Source organism: Aotus nancymaae, unplaced genomic scaffold (assembly GCF_030222135.1).
Source record: "Aotus nancymaae isolate 86718 unplaced genomic scaffold, 86718_ANA_hifiasm-v0.15.2.pri h1tg000108l, whole genome shotgun sequence".
Classification (NCBI taxonomy): domain Eukaryota; kingdom Metazoa; phylum Chordata; class Mammalia; order Primates; family Aotidae; genus Aotus; species Aotus nancymaae.
In genome coordinates this window covers 10,751,727-10,770,303 of record NW_026988523.1, presented here as the reverse complement: position 1 = coordinate 10,770,303, position 18,577 = coordinate 10,751,727, and the positions used below count along the sequence as shown (strand labels likewise).

Here is an 18,577-nt window from a genome sequence, read left to right as displayed (position 1 = left end):
AGTTTTAACAGGTCCAACACTGGTAGGAGATGACAGGCTAAATATTTTAGGACCTCATTTAAAAATTAACCATTTTGACAATTAAAAGTAGTTACAGTGACAGTACCACACACTGGAGAAAACAAAAATTGTCCAAAAAGGTATTATGAATTCATATGTTTAAATGAGTTTCTATTACTCAAAATAACTATAAAAAATTGAAAAGTAGTATAGAAAATAGGTGTAAAAGACATTTTATTGAAATCCACAGGCTACACATGCTTAATATCTAATCATAGACTGATAATTCCTTTGTAATAACTTCATGACACATCAGTATCTCTGGAGCTCTGGGATTGGAAATCAGTAGCCTACAGGATTACATTCAAACCTCCTGATGTGACAATGCTTCTGCTTTTTTCTCATCAGGGACCTCAAGCCTCCTCTAGGCTCAACCATTGTGTATTATTTACCTCACCTCCGTGCCTTTACATGTTCCACTGCAAGTGGCAGGAAAAAAGTCATTTGTTCATTTGTCTAGAACAACTAGACAACTGTTTTGTTCAGCTGTAAAACATTTCTGACACAGTAGAAGCTCAAAGATTTTTGTTGAATATCTCTGGTACTTCTTGTGTGGTATCACTCTACCATATACATATGACAATACTGAACTGTTCTATTGACACTCAGCTCAAATGTCACCTTTCCAGGTCTTCCCTGATATCTTAAGGTAGAATTAATGGCTCTCATCTCTGCATTTTCATTGCTATTACTATGATTTTATTGAAATTACTTGTTTACATGTTTTTTAACAAAAACAAAATTTTCATTCTACCAAGTTTTAACAAATTTTAACACTCAGCATACAGATTTATAACTGTTTACTGAATTATTACAATTCCATGTATTGCAGATATTTTAATACTAAAGAACCTCACATATTCCTGATTTAAGGATTCATACCATTGATCTTCACATTTAACAATCAAAATAATTTTGTTAAGGAAAAATTAAATCTCTTTTTTTTTTAACAAAGAAAACACTATATAGTTAGAAAGGTTATCAACATAATCCAGCTCTGCAAATTTGTCCTCTATATACTGAGAGTTGAAAATAAGGCACCCTGTGGCTCATGCCTGTAATCCCAGCACTTTGGGAGGCTGAGGCAGGCAGATCACTTGAGGTCAGGAATTCAAGATGAGCCTGGCCAACATGGTGAAACACTGTTTCTACTAAAAATACAAAAAAACTAGCCAGGCGTGGTGGCACACACCTGTAATCCCAGCTACTTGGGAGACTGAGGCAGGAGAATCACTTGAACCCGGGAGGATAATTTTTGTATTTTTTGTAGAGGTGGGGTTTCACCGGGTGTGGTGACACATGCCTACAGTCTCAGCCACTTGGGAGTCTGGGGCAGGAGGATCGCTTGAGCCCAGGAGTTTGAGGCTGCAGTGAGCTATGACTGTGCCACTGGGCTGAAGCCTGGGTGACAGAGTGGTGTCCTGTTTCTATGGGGGAAAAAAAGAAAAAATGCTTGACTATAATTTTCTACATAAAAAACAAAATCCCATGCATTTTGGAAGTTTATTATGGTGCCTTATGTGTATTAAGTACTTAACTATTTATTCATTATTTACTCAAAAATATAGAAAGTATCTGGAAGATGCTTGGTGACTGACAGAGTTCCCATTTGAGGGCATTTGCATTTCTTGTGTATATGCATGTGTCTGTACATATGTGTATATACACATGTGCTATTTACTGGGCTGCGATTTACTGTTTACTAGGCACTTCACTAAGTGCTTTATACACATTCTTTCAGTTAAAATCCTTCATCAACAACCACATGAGATAAGTATTCTATTCATTTTCCAGATGAGAAACCTAAAATCATAGAACTTAACCTGTCCAACAGAACACAGCCAGTCCAGGAAATGAAATTTAAACTTCTGAAGGTTTGCTCATGATTCTCTACTATACTATTTCATATTCCACAAAGACCAATTTAGGCAGGGGTCAGTAAATGCACTTTTTCTGTGGAGGGCCAGATGGTAAATATTTTGAGTTTTGTGGGTCATATAATCTGCTGCAACTACTTTAACTCTGCTGTTATAGCACAAAAGCAACCAAAGAAAATACGCAGGCTAATGGGCATGGCTGTGTTTCAATACAAATTTATTTACAAAGACCGTGGCCATACTTAAATTATTTAGGTCAGCACTGTCCACTCAGGCAACATATTTTCAGTACTTAATGTATGCCTAGATATCTACCAAGTCCTAATCATTGAAAAGTAAAATAATTATTATCTGCCTGGGGCAAATAAATTTTTATTTTCATTTTAATAACTGAATAACTGTCTTTATTATTTTAATTTTAAGACACAAACTATTGCTTTCCTTCTACTCCTTTAGTTTCATGGTCCCACAAGATATTTAATTTTTTTTTTTTTGAGACAGAGTCTTCCTCTGTAGCCAGGCGCCAGGCTGGCTCTCTCCTCACTGCAATCTCTGCCTCCCGGGTTCAAGCAATTTTCCTGCCTCAGCCTCCCAAGTAGCTGGGACTACAGGCGCGCGCCACCACACCCAGCTAATTTTTGTATTTTTTAGTAGAGACAGGGTTTCACCATGTTGGCTAGGATGGTCTCAATCTCTCGAACTTGTGATCCGCCCACCTCCCAAAGTGCTGGGATTACAGACGTGAGCCACCGCACCCAGCTGATATTTAATTTTTATTTTGATAAAGGGGCATAAAATATTTAGCTCCTTCTTCAATTACTTAGTATTCCTGATTTTTGTTATAGCAGCCTGTACTTACACTTTCACATTCATTCATTCAACAAAGAAGTGCTAATATGTGCCAAGCAATATTTTGATAAAGGGGCATAAAATATTTAGCTCCTTCTTCAATTACTTAGTATTCCTGATTTTTGTTATAGCAGCCTGTACTTACACTTTCACATTCATTCATTCAACAAAGAAGTGCTAATATGTGCCAAGCACTATTTTAAGCCCCAGCATACAGTTGTGAACAAAAGCAACAAAATCTCTGCCCTCATGGAGCTTATATTTTATGGAGAAGAGAAATAGTAAGATAAAAAAGTAAAATATATGTTGTGTTAGATGGTAAATAATGCCAAGGGAAAAGAGTAAAGCAGAAAAGGGAGACATGTAATTTGGGGGAGGTTTACAGTTTCAGAGAGGGTAGCCACAAAAAGCCTTGCTGAGAGGTTGACATTTGACTAAATGGTTAAAGGTGGTGAGTTTCAGGAAGAGGGAACTACCAATAAAAGGACTAAAGGCAAGAACAGCCAGGAGGCAGTGCAGCTAGACTGGAATGAGGAGAGGAAAAAATAAAAGGAGATCAGACTGTGGAGTAATAGGAAGCTGGATCATGTAATGTTAAAGTCTTTGGCTTACCTTCAATTAGATAGGAAGACTCCGAAGCAAGAGTGATGGGCAAGGTTTTACTTTTTAAAAATAAGAGCTTTATTGTATAATTCACAATCTATAAAATTCATCATTTTAAAGTGATTTTTAATACATTCACAGTTATGTAGCCATTACTACTATTTAATTACAGAACATTTTCATGGCCCATAAAAGAAACTCTGTGTCCATTAGCAATCACTCTGTATACTCCTCAGCCCTAATCTAACAATTACTCATCTAAGTTTTGACTCTATGCATTTGCCTATTCTGAACATTTTATACAATTGAAATCATATAATATGTGGTCTTTTATGCTTGGTTTGTTTTACTTAGGTTCATCCAAGTTTTATCAAGTACTTCATTCCTTTTTATGGCTGAAAATATTCCATTAATGGACATTTGGGTTGTTTCTACCTTTTGGTATTATAAGAATCCTGCCATGAACAACCTGTATACAAGTTTTTGTGTGGAAGCCTTATACTTTAAAAGGATATCCAAATCTGGGGTGTTTTTTTGGGGGGGTACCAAGTAATTTTAAAAAGTGATAGCAGATGAGTGTTATCTTCTAATTTTACAATCACATTTGCTTCCTAATTCCTCTGAGATTTCTACCCTTCTTGAAGAAACCAAAACCACTAACTCAGTCTCTTTCCTCCTGCTCTCTAGTATTCTTGCACGTAGGAAAAGATTAATGCTAGATATTCAAGAATGAACAAAGGCAAGTAATAAATGATCTTTTCCTAAACTGATAGATAAAGTTGGTGGAGATTTTTTAGTACTTTATATAAACAGTATAAGAAACTCTTGAGTATCTTTTTTCTAGATTTATCAACTGTTCACATTTTGCCACCTTTGCTGAATCACTCTGTGTATATTTTTATTATATGTATGCATTTTTCTTGACTCATTTGAGGAAGCTGGAGACATTATGCCCTTTACCAGCAACTGTTTCAGTGTGCATTTTGTAAAACAAAGGACATTGTCTTAAAAACCAAAAACAATGATTAAAATCAGGAAACTTAACATTGATGTTGGTTGACATTTTAAGGATAAAATTAAGTATGCTACTCTATGCATAATCTACTATACAAATTCTATTTCAATATCATAAAAAAAATTTATTTGAAAAACAAAGTGTCTTCAAGCAATGGTGACTGAGAAATCATATGTACTGATTACAAATATAATTCAAAGTAATAATCTATATCATATTAAAATAATGTCTCAAATTTTTGGAGGATTTCTACTGAACTTATGGACACTCAGTATACTATTGTGATAAAGAACTGGAAGTGGCCGGACGCAGTGGCTCATGCCTGTAATCCCAGCACTTTGGTAGACCAAGGTGGGTGGATCGCCTGAGGTCAGGAGTTCAAGACCAGCCTGGCTGACATAGTGAAACCTCGTTTGTACTAAAAATACAAAAAATTAGCTGGGCATGGTGATGCATGCCTGTAATCCCAGCTACTCGGGAGGTTGAGGCAGGAGAATTGCTTGAACCCAAGAGGTGGAGGTTGCAGTGAGCTGAGATCATGCCATTGCACTCCAGCCTGGGCAACAAGAGTGAAACTCCATCTCAATAAAATAAAACAAAAGGCAACTAGAGGATAGATACAATGATTGCATTTCTATCTTGATACTCCTTTGTACATGTACAATACTTCTCCTCAAAGAAGTTTAAAGTAAATATCAACCTATAATGTTCCTTGTATTTTAGGAGATACAGTATTATATGATCATCTAAGGTATTATATGATTAAAGCTGATGAAACTAATGAAGCTAAGATGAATTTTCATTTATCTAGATTTAGGAAGCAATGCTTTAGACATGCAAAGCCACAGAGTAACAAGAATATTAATATCAGAAAAGGTATTCCCATCATATGAATATTTAATATATACATAGAAGGTGCTTTGACTTCAGTGAAAAAGGGTATCAAGATATAAAGTAATAAAAAAAAGCAAGGTAGTCAACAGTATCATAAAACATGGGCTCAGCAGAAATATGCCCTTCAAAGCTAAAGGCAGATTCTGTTTAAAGATGTTAATTACTACCCAGAATTAAAGATAATCAGATTCTTTAAACACTAAAGCTATTCTTCTAAGGAAAAAAACGTAAATAAAGAGACAGCTGTTGTTAATGAACAGATAACTCCTTCTCCAAAAGACCCAGAAAGTAGCTAATGTACAATTATTCTTGAAATATTTTTTCTCTAATATAAAGTTAAAATTTACATTTTACTCATAGTGTATATAATTCTTAGAGTCTATCACTTTTAGCATCTAAAAAAATCAAGCAAATAGTAGCTACCTAATATTTATTGAGTAGGTGCATAGATGTACATATAAACCCAATATATCTATGATTAGCACTGCTCTGTAAGTAAACTGAAAATCATTAGGGTAACATCTCCTGCAATTTATCTCTAGGCCTAGCAATAATTTGAATACTTGTATCAACAATAATAGATCAAATGTATTCTGCATTTACAATGTACTAGGTAGTATGTGAAGTGCTATTAACCTCTCATTTACTCCTCATAGCAACCCTATAAGGTTGTAGTAACATTTTTCACATTTTACAGGTGGGAAAACTAAGGTTTAGAGAAAATGAAGGTTTAGAGAAGTGACAAAGTCATACAGTCAGTACTGGAGGCTGGGTGGAAGACTTAGATATTCTTATTCCAGAGCTGACATTCAGAACCACATTCCATATTGGAATTTCTTGTATAACATTTTTAGATATTTTGGGTGAGGTATGAAGGGTGAAGGTGAACAGTTATTTAATGAGAAGTAAAACTCTTTTCCTTGATCAGTGATTTGAGACACTACAACAGAGTTAAGTAAATTGTTTAAGAATCCAGAGAGTCAGTGGCAAAATAAAACGGCCAGACCCCATAGCTTCTAATGTGAAGAAATGGAAAAGTCAAGTTGAATTTTATAGCATATGGATGTTTGTTTTACTCCTTTTCACTAATAAATAATGTTTATAGTCTGACTGATTTGCACAAGTATCTCTTGAAAAGATTTCACTGAACTTGAATCAATGCTGGGCACATAGTAAGTGCTTAATATTTATTAAATGAACAAATATTTTCCATACCTGATCAGGGCATTCGACATGGTTATTTGCTTCTATGACCATTTAATGAGGCTGTTTAATGCTTTGACAAATTTACCATTGCTAATTTTACAATGAAAACTATGTTAATTTTTATCCATCATTTTAAGTGCTGTCTTTAAAGTAAGGGAATGCAACATGTTTAGAGGGGGAAATACAACATTTGGTGGTTTTAAGAGAAAAATCTAACATTGGACATGTGGTACCAGATAAAAGTTAATAGCTTTTTGCACAGCAAAGAAAACAATCAACAAAATGAAAAGGAGGCCTACAGATTAGGAAAAAATATTTGCAAACCATGTGTCTCATAAGGGGTTAATATCCAAAATATATAACAACTCAATGCCAAAAAACTGAATAACCGAATTTAAAAATGGGCAAAGAAGAAAAGAACCTGAATAAACATTTCTCAAAAGACATAAAAATGGCCAAAAGGTATATGAAAAGATGCTCAACATCACTAATCATCAGGGAAATGCAAATCAAAAGCACAATGAGATATCACCTCACACCTTTTAGGATGGCTATTATCACAAAGGCAAGAGATAACAAGGGTTAGTACGAGTGTGAGGAAAAGGGAACCCCTGTACACTGTTGGTGGAAATGTAGATTTGTGCAGCCACTGTGGAAAACAGTATAGAGGTTTCTTAAGGAATTAAAAATAGAACTAGCATATGACCCAGCAATCCCTCCTCTTCTGAGTATCTACCCAAAGGAAAAGAAATCACAGTCTTATAAAAATACCTGCATTCCCAAATTCATCGCACCATTATTCATAATACAAGTTATGGAAGCAACTGAAATGTCTGTTGACAAATAAAGAAACTATGGGTGTGTGTGTGTGTGTGTGTGTTTGTGTGTGTGTGTATGTAATGAAATATTTATCCTTTTAAAAGAGAGAGATCTTGCCATTTGCAAAAACATGAACGAACCTAGAGAACATTATGCTAAGTGAAATATGCCAGACATACAGATAAAAATACTGCATTATCTTACTTATATGTGGAATTAAAAAAAAAAAAATAACTGCCAGACGTGGTGGCTCACGCCTGTAATCCCAGCACTTTGGGAAGCCAAGGCAGGTGGATCACGAGGTCAGGAGTTCAAGAGCAGCCTGGCCAAGATGGTGAAACCCCGTCTCTACCGAAAATACAAAATTAGCTGGATGCAGTGGCAGGCACCTGTAATCCCAGCTACTTGGGAGGCTGAGGCAGGAGAATTGCTTGAACCTGGTGGGGTGGAGGGTGCAGTGTGCCGGGATGGTGCCACTGCCCTCCAGCCTGGGTGACAGAGTGAGACTTTGTCTCAAAAAAAAAAAAAATCCATAATGAAAACCCCCAAAAAAATGAAACAATGAGTACACAGAAACAAAGAGCAGAACAGCGGTTACCTGGTGCAGAGAAAATGGGAAGAATTAGGTCAAAGGGTATGAAGTTGCAGCTATGTAGGCTAAAGCTAGAGATCTAGTGTACAACATGAGGACTATGGTTAATAATATTGTATACTGGAAATTTCCAAGGGAGTAGATTTTAGACACTCTTACCACAAAGGAAAAGAGAGAGGAAGAGAGGAGTAGAGGGAAGAAGAAAGGGAGGGAACTATATGAGATAGATAGGTTAATTTGCTGGACTTTAGTAATCATTTCACTAGGTACATCAAAACCTCATGTTATAGACCTTAAGTCATATACAGTAATCCCTCTGTATCACTGGGGGATTGGTTCCAGGACCTCCTACAAACACCAAATCCATGGATGCTTAAATCCCTGATAAAAGATGGCACAATATTTGTACATAACCTATGGACAATCTTCCATGTACTTTAAATCATCTCTAGATTACTTGTAATACCTAATACAATGTAAATGATATGTAAATAGTTATTATACTGTATTATTTAGGGCAGGGGTCTCCAATCCCCAGGCCACAGACCAGTATCGGTTTGTGGCCTGTTAGGAAGTAGGCTGCATAGCAGGAGGTGAGTGGCAGGTGAACAAGCATTACCGCCAGAGTTCCACCTCCTGTTAGATCAGCGGTGGCACTAGATTCTCATAGAAGCACATACCATATTGTGACCTGTGCATGTGAGGGATCTAGGTTGTGTGTTCCTTATGAGAATCTAATGCCTGATGATCTGTCACTGTCTCCTATCACCCCAGATGGAATCATCTAGTTGCAGGAAAACGAGCTCAGGCTCCCACTGATTCTACATTATAGTGAGTTGTATTATTATTTCATTATATATTATAACGTAATAATAATAGAAATAAAGTACACAATAAATGTAATATGCTTAAATCATGCCAAAATCACCCCCCCCAACTCCCTCCTGTCCATGGAAAAATTGTCTTCCACGAAACCAGTCCCTGGTGCCAAAAAGGTTGGGGACCACTGATTTAAGGAATAGTGATGAGAACAAAAGTCTGTACATGTTCAGTACAGATGCAAGTTTTTTAAACATATTTTTGATCTGTGGTTGGTTGAATACACATATGTAGAACCCACAGATGTGAAGGGCAAACTGTTTAATTAGCAAAAGCTAATGGGTACTAATAGGTATGGAGAATGTATACAGTACTACAGAAATGTTTTGGCAAATCAAAATAAGTCAACGGTTTCCACACATTTTTTTTTTTACATTAAAAACCACAACTATCAAAAATGTTCAATATATTTATCATCTGGATTGTTATAACACTGCATCTAGGTGTATCGAGAAAACACCTTTGATTGAAAAACAAATACCACAATCAACTCATTAAGTTCCTCCTGGTTAGTATTTGAATCTGTTGTAAATTGGGCTGTAGTTGGACAAAACAGTTGCATCAACAGATAGGTAAAACATGCTCCATTTTATCTTAAATGAGTTTAAATGGCAGAACTATTTTACAGAACTACATTATTATCTACCTAAGAAGTTCATTAGCATTACAATAAACACATAACATTTGTGGAATATAGAGACAAATTAGAAAAAGATTCGTTCTCAAGAAGCTCATGGTCTATACTTAATATTATATCAATAGAAAATTTAACTTCATATCTCTAGTATATTTATTCATAAATGATATATATGGGTAGCAAATCTATAAAGTAAATATTAGTGAAGTATACTTTTCCTTATTTTAGATTAAAAACCAAAGGGATAAAAGCTCTATTATTTTCTTCCCACCCATACTTACAAATCAAGGAACACCAAACAATGCCAGCAACCCGCTGGAAGCAAGGTGAAAAGGCATGCAACAGATTTGTTCTCACAGCCCTCAGAAGGAAACAACCCCATAGACACCTTCTAACCTCCATAACCATGAAACAATACATTTCTGTTGTCTAAGCCACCCAGTCAGTGGTTCTTTGTTATAGCAGCCCTGGTAAAATAAAACCCTGACCAAGGTACTGCAGTGGAGCAGCCTATAACCTTGCTGACTGTAAGAACAAGAATGCAAAGGAAAGATATAGTTGATTGATTACTATGAGCTAAGTAGACACCAAAAAAGAGAACCAGGTCTATATCATGGATGCTGGATCTCCAACACCAAAGAACTGCAGTGGGGAATTCCCTCTGGGCCCCTCTGAAGAGTCTGAACCCTTCTACCTATAAGAGAACCAGCACTGGAACACACGCAGAAGGCATTCAAATTCATGGCCAATGTTAGCTAGAGAAGCTGCAATAACCAACAGAGGCTTGAAATTGCATGTCTGGCTAAGTAAAAACTGTGGCATCAGATCAGAATGGCTTTTCTCCAGTCCTGTTTCCCTACTCCAATGCCAGAGGGGTTAGAAGTTGAGGAAGGTAGAGCAGAGGTGGAGGAGCGAAAGAACTGGCTGGATATTTCCCACTCCATGGTGAGGGTGAGGGGTGGAGTTAAATAGGATATGAGATAAAATTTTAATCAAGTAGATTAAATTAACTGTTTAATTACTGAAAGTAAAGTAAAAAACTACTGGTTCTCCATCATAGAGATCAGCTTTTCCTAGCAGCGATAGCACAATTGTGGGTGAGAACTGGGGAAAATGAAACCTCCACCCTTCACCCCTTACACCCAGAGGCAGACTCATGTTGTGGGGCCTGAAACGTATGTAATTTGTGAGTCCACATTTTTAAAAAACCACAGAATTGCAAACACAAATCTTTTTTTTCTTCTATCATTTATTAAGGTCTCATACGTTAAAAAGATCTTAAGGTTTGGGGTCAACAGAGGCTGCTGTGAGACAGAGAAAAGAAATTAAATCAACAACAGTTACATGAAAGCTTTATCAAAGATCTATAGTCATTTGTAACAAAATCAAAGTTCACCATCATCATCTGACTATGGCATAGGATAAATGGTAGCAAGATGCTGCCTTGCTTTCCTTAACTGCATCTTCATTTTTCAACAGTGATGTATTTAGTTGGCATGAAGAGAGACCCCAAGTTTTTCCACACATAGTTAACAAATAATAAAAATATAAATCTCTTGGGAAATTCCACAATGATGTTTTGTAAAATGAAAGTAGATAAGCAGATAAGAGCAAGGTGAGTATGCTGGATGACAAAACACAAAAATTCTAAGGCTTTGAAAATATTGCAAAGAACAAATTTCTATTTTCAGTGACCTGATATATTTAAGTTTCCTGGCTTTACTTTTGTGACTTGGGAGAAATAAATATTTTGGTATATTTATTATGACACTGTATTAAGAGATTAAAAGATAAAAACAAAATGATTATATCAATACATGTTGAAAAGGCTGACAACATCCTGTACCCCTTCTGATAAGAAATCTCAGAATGCAGGAAGATTTGTAAAGGATCCAAAATTACAGTTAGATAAGAGAATTTCTAGTGCTCTATAATACTGTAGGAATGACTATAGTTAACAAAAATATAATGTATAGTTCCAAATAGCTAGAAGGAGGATATTGAATGTTCCTAAGTGGAAGAAATAATAAATGTCTGAAATGATGGATATGTTAATTACCCTGATCTGATCACTATACATTTTATGTAACAAAACATCACTATGCACCCAGTAAATAGGTACAATTATTACATGTCAATTTAAAAATAAAATTAAAATTGAAAAAAGAAATCTTAGAATATAGGCATATGTGGTAGAATGAACTGTAATATGATGGTAGTCACATAAGATTATAATGCCATATTTTTACTGTACCTTTTCTATGTTTTCATTCACAAATACTTATCATTGTGTTGTAATTGCCTACTGTATTCAGTATAGTAACATGCAGTACCAGTATGTAGCCTAGAAGCAATACGGGTTAGATCAGAAGAGGGTAGGGCAGGGGTGGAAAAACTGGCTGGATATTTCCTACTCCAGGGTGGAGTAGGGGTGGAGGCATATTCTTATTGCCTTGACTATATCAAACTTTCTTAGCTTAAAGAGGAATATAGACCAGAAATCAATAGCAATATTATACGTAGACATAGAACACTAAAAACATTATTATTAAAGTTAGGAGTAACACAAAGATATCCCACTCACCACTATTTTTCAACAAGATGTGGGTTCACCAGGGTTATATGTTACTGGTAGGAGGTCCTAGCCAAGGTGGTAAGACAAGATAAAGAGTAAGAGATACAGATATCAGAAAGAAGGAAGCAAATTATAATTATTTGCAGAAAATAAGGTGTACCCCTAAGTGGAGATAACAGAGGAGGACAAGAGAAACAACCAAAAAATGATTAAAAAAGGGATTTATTAAGATGATTAGAATAAATATGAATATACAGAAATTAAGAGTCTTCCTGTATGGCAGTAATTATCATTTAGGAAAAATTAATGGGAGAAAAGATTCCATCCAAAAAAGCAATAAGAACCACAAACTAGGGACACGCTTCATTAGAAAAATTAAGACATTTGCAGAACACTATGAAACTATAGATAACAGAAAGGGTACTGTTAGATCACTGAAGGAAAAGAAGCATTGTTCAATAAACATAGCAGGAAAGAATTATCGATATGAAAAAAGTATATAAACCAACTTCTGGTAGATTACAGAGTTAAATGTCAAGAACAAAAATTTAAAGTTAACAAAAAATATCTGGAGACACTGAGAATATGAAACGATTCCTTTAACAAGAAACAAGGCCAGGTGTGGTGCCTCACACCTGTAATCCCAGCACTTCGGGAGGCTGAGGAAGGCAGATCACTTGAGGTCAGGAATTCAAGACCAGTCTGGCTAACATGGCAAAACCCCGTCTCTACTAAAAATATGAAAATTAGCCAGGCATGAGGGCATGTGCCTGTAATTCCAGCTACTCAAGAGGCTGAGGCACGAGAATTTCTTGAACCTGGTAGGTGGAGGTTGCAGTGAGCTAAGAAGGCGCCACTACTGCAGCCTGGTTGATAGAGTGAGACTGTCTCAAAAACAAAACAAAACGAAAACAAACAAGAAGTATTGACTATAAAAGATTGGTGGGGTTGGCTATTATATTAAAATTATAAACTTCTGGCCATCTGTAGACCTTAAATAAAGTAAAAAGATCACTTAGAAATTGAGAAATGATATTCACAAGACCCACAACTTTTCACAGGATTACTATCAAGAACATATAAAGAACTGCTATCTATTAATAGGATGACTATGATCAACTCAATAGAAATATGGGCAAGAGATATATAGAAGAGTTTCACAAAAGCATAACATATATAGCCATAGACTTATGAAAGATGTTCAGTATTACTGGTAGGATATGCGAATCAACCATCTTATCTTCATTCTATAAGAAAAACTAAAACTTCTGACAATACCAAGTATTAATATTGAGCAGAATATAGATGACTCAGGATTTCATATATATCACTGGTAGGAAACAGTTTGGCATTGCTGAAGTTGAACATTTATATACCCTAAGCTCAGAGATTCTACTCCTACGTATATACCAAAGAGGAATTCCTACCAAGGAAAAAAGAATATATTTGCAAGGATGTTCACAGCAGCACTGTCACCAATAACAAAACTCTTAACCAAGGAAATACACTTCAATAAGAGACTGAACCTGAATACCATCCCCAATCGCAACTCTTAGTCTAAATTTGTTGTAGTCCAACAATGTAAAAATTACACAGTAGTGAAACAGATAAACTATAGCAAAAATATGGAAAGATATAAGTAATAGAATATTTAAATGGAAAAAGTTCAAAAGAATATAGGAAACATACTCTTTATATAAAGTTAAAAATGACTAAAATTTAGAAATGTGTATGAAAGTAAATTCCCTCCCAAATAATCTATACATTCATTGCAATTCCAATGGAAATGTCAACACATGTTTTTTGGTTTTTTTTTTTTTGGCTGGGGGTACAGAGGGACTTGATACTACCATACATCTGGAAAAGTAAATACACGAATAAAAGGCCAAATACCTTTTAAAAGGAAGAACTAAATTAGAGAGAATTTCCTGTGTCAGTAAGAGAAAAACATTAAAATCTATAATCATTAAAACACTGTGACACTGATATAGAAATAGATCAGTAGAGATCAACGAGACATCCAGGACTTGAACTCAGACCCGGAACAAGTAAACTTAATAAACATTTGTAGAACTCTCCACTTCAAATACACAAAACATACATTACCACCTCACACCTATTCCAAAAGTGATTACATAATTGGAAGTAAATCACTCCTCAGTAATCGCATAGCATTTCATAGGTTTAAATGAAATATTGGTTGGCTGCTTGTTTGTTATTTTCTTCCCTTATTCCTTCCTGTCTACATCATTAAGTATAATTATTGGTATAAAAGAGGTTTTCAATACCCATTACTAAACTGCATTCTAGCCTGGGCAAGAAAGCAATACTCCCATTCTCTCTCTCTCTTTCTCTTCCTTTATCTTCCTTTTCTTCATTCTTTTTTTCTTTCTTTCTTTCTTCCTTTTTTTTAAAAAAAAAAAAAGAAAAAAAAAGAAATAGATCAGTAGAACAGAAAAAGACATATAGACATTTAGCTGATGATAAAGGGTACCTTTTACATCACTGTGGAAAGAAGTGACCACTCAAATAAAAGCATTGAGACAACTGGCTATACGGTTGAAAAAAAATTTAATTTCACATAACCAAAAATAAATTCCAGACAAAGACATAAACTGAAGTTCTAAAAGACCTTTCTGGCTTTCACAAAAGCCAGAAATTACAATAGAAAAGAGAGACAGTTTAAACAATAAAAAATTAAAAGCTTCAAATAGCAAAAGACAGGCTGAAAAAATCTGCAAGGCTATTTAACAGCATCTATCAAAATATGAAATGCAAATTATCTTTTGATTCTATTTCTAGAAAGCAATCCTACAGAAATACTAGCACAAGCAAATGAACAAATATATATGTATAAAGGTGCTTAACTCAAAGTTGACAATTCCAAGAAACAAAAACACTCCAAGTATTCAAAAGAAGGAGAACAGATAAATCTACAGTGGAATAAGATGCAGCCTTTAAAGATAACAAGTATAGATATGATGAAATAAAAATATGTCTTCAATATATGCCTTTATTGTGAAATATGACACTCTATAGAGAATATAAATGTAGAGTTTAATGAATTGTAATAATGCCATAGCAAGAATTAGAACATTGTCGGCAACAAATAATTCCCCATATACTCCATCCTGATCCCAATTCCCTCCACTCTATAGATAACCACTATAGCTTTTTCTGGGGTAAACATTCCTTGCTTTTATTTAGTTTTAGCACTGAAATGTGCATATCTCAACATATGGTTTCTTTCTCCTTTTCCTGAATTTTATATAAATAGTATAAGATGCATTTTTGAGTTTGATTTACTCAATATTATATTTTAAAGATTAATGTTGCTGTGTGTCACTGTAGTTTGTTCATTTTACTGTTGTATTCTACTACATGATGATGTTACTTTTTAAAAACTAATTTTACTGATTTTTTTCCCAGGTTTTTTCCATTTTGGGGCCATAATGGATGCTTGTTTATTCTTGTACATGCACCCTCATGTACATAAGCATGTATATATGTTATATAAGCATGTATTTATGTTAGGTTAACATTAATTTATTAGATAATGCTAAAGCAATGTAGGAGTTCCCAATGCTCCATATGCTTGACAACTTTAATATCATCAGATTTTAAATTTCAGTCAATTTGGAGATAATGTGGGGGTATCATGTTGTAGTTTTAACTTGGGATTCCTTGATAAGGCTGAGCACCTCTTTACATGTATACAGCCATTTGGTTATATTCTTTTGTGAAGTGACTATTAAGTCTCTGCCCATTTTTCGTAGGGCTTTGTCTTATTAATTTGTCGGAATGCTTAAAATATTCTGGTATAATGTCTTTGTTGGTTTATGTAGCTTGACTTTTTCACTTTCAGTAGTGCCTTTTGATGAACAAAAGTTACTAATATTAGTAAACATTATCACATTTTTCTTCTTCATAATTAGTGTTTTTTCTATTTAACAATTACTTCTCTATCCTAAGGTAATGAATATGCTACAATATATTGTAAAAATGGTAATATTATTATTTGGTATTTTATATGTAAGTCTACAATTTAGATGGAATTAATTTTTATATAAATTGTTAAGAAATAATCCACTTCCACTTTATTTTTCCATATAGATCTCCAGTTGAGCCAGGATCATTTATTGAAAAGACCTTAATTTCCCCACCACTCTGTAGTGTCAATTTTATCATAAGTAAAATGTACATATATGTACAGGTCTGTTTCTGGACTCTTTATTCTGTTCCACTGGTCTATTTCTAACACTAATACCATTTTGTCTCAACTAATCTAGTTTTATGAAAAACCTTAATAGCTGACAGAGCAAGTACTCCTAATTTATGTTTCTTCAAAAGTTTTTGGCTATCCTAATAGATACAAATATATAGATGGCTAGAGAGACAGAAAGAAAGACAGACAGACAGGGTCTTGGTCTGTCACTCAGGCTGGAGTACAGGGGTGTGATCACAGCTCACTGTAATCTAGAATTCCTGGCTCCAGTGATCCTCCTGCTTCAGTCTCCTGAGTAGCTGGGACCACAGGCATGTGCCATCACACTCAGCTAATTTTCAAATATTTTGTACAGATGGGGTCTCATCATGTTGCCCAGGCTTCATATGATTTTTTACACTGGAATTGCACTGAATCTATAAAGGAATTCAGGGAAAAAGCTAACACCATACAAACCAGTTTTCCAACTCCAGAAACATGTTATGCATCTATTTTCGATTATTCTTAGATGTCTTCTAATAAAGCTTTATAGTTTACTTTTAAGATGTCTTACACATCTTTTAAAAGATTTACTCCTAGGTTATTGACATTTTATTACTGTAAATAATATGTTTAAAAATTCCCTTTCAGCTTATTGTTGATCTATAGAAATGCAATTAGGTTTAGTTTATGGATTTTGTTATCTACAAACTTGCTAAACTCAATGCCTTTAAAGATTTTACTAGAATTTCCAAACAATCATATCACTTGTAACTTTTCTAATTTTCCAATCCTTATGTATTTTCTTGCCTTACTGTATTGATTAAGACCTCTAATACAATGTGGAACAGCAAGGATAATAATGGACATCCTAGCCTTGGTCCTCATCTAAAAGGGAAAGCTTTTCACCATTATGTATATTTGTTGAGGGATTTTTGTAGATACCACTAATCAGAGCAAAGAAGTTCTTTTCTATTCTTGTTTTGCTAAGAGTTCTTATGAATAGTTGTTAAATTTTATCAAATGTCATTTTTGCTCAATTGAGATGATTTAAAAAATTTTCTCCTTTAGTTTAAACATTAATGGTAAACTATTCAAACTTTCTAATATTAAATCTACTTTGCATTTGTGTTATAAACTTAACTTTAGTCATAATGTATTATTCCATTAGCTAATATTTTGTTTAGGATTTCTGCAACTATATTAATGAGTAATACTCCATATAACTGTCCTTATAGAAGTAGCTGATGTGTGTACAATCTTTTACTGAAAAAATTTTGTGATTTGAAAATGTATCTTCCTTCTTTATTTTTTTATTTTTTTAACAGGGTTTCATTTATCACCCAAGCTGGAGTGCAATCTTGGCTCACACTGTAGCCTTGACCTCCTGGGATCCAGTGATCCACCCACCTCAGCCTCCTGAGTAGCTGGGACTACAGGCGTGAGCCACCACACCCTTGTATAATTCTCTACCCTCAGGGCCTGGAATCTGTAATATGATGGAATAACCACTCCATTGATTAGGTTATATTATATGGCCAGGGTAATGGTATAGTCACTATCATGATTACAGAGTGGGGCATTGCTATAAAAATACCTTAAAATGTGGAAGAAGTTTTGGAATTGGGTAACTAGTAGGAGCTGGAAGAATGTGGAGAATTCAGAAGAAGACAGGAAGATTAGGAAAAATTTGGAACTCCCCAGAGACCAGTTAAAGGGTTGTAACCAAAATACTGATAGTGATATAAACAGTGAAGAACAGGCTGAAGAGGATGGAAATGAGGAACTTACTGGCTACTGAAGCAAAAGTCACTTTTGTTACGCATTAGCAAAGAACCTGGTGGCTTCTGCTTCTGCCCTAGGGATCTATGGAACTTTGAACTTGAGCATGATGATGTAGTATATCTAGCAGAGGAAATTTCTTTTTTTTTTTTTTTTTTTTTTTTTTTTTTATTGCATTTTAGGTTTTGGGGTACATGTGAATAACATGCAAGGTTGTTGCACAGGTGCACACCTGGCAGTATGATTTGCTGCCTCCCTCCCCTTCACCTATATCTGGCATTTCTCCCCATGTCTAGCAGAGGAAATTTCTAAGCACCAAAACAATCAAGACATGGCCTGGTTGCTTCTACAACCTACGCTCATATGCGTGAGCAAAGACATGAGGTAAAACTGGAACCTATATTTAAAGGGGAAACAGAGAGTAAAAGCTTGAAAATTTGCAGCCTGGACATGTGACAGAAAAGAAAAGCCCATTTTCAGGGGAAGAATTCAAACAGGTTGTGGAAATGTACACAAGTAAAAAGAAGCCAAATACTCATAGCCAAGACACTAGGGAAAAGGCCTTGAAGGCATTTCTGAGACCTT

General features: G+C 34.9%; 1 protein-coding gene across 7 annotated transcripts in view; it reads right to left on the bottom strand.

Annotated features, from left to right (window-relative positions):
* The window catches only part of RASAL2 (RAS protein activator like 2), a 375,087-nt gene that overhangs the window by 108,214 nt on the left and 248,296 nt on the right, over positions 1 to 18,577 (bottom strand). The gene's annotated exons all lie outside the window — the stretch shown is intronic.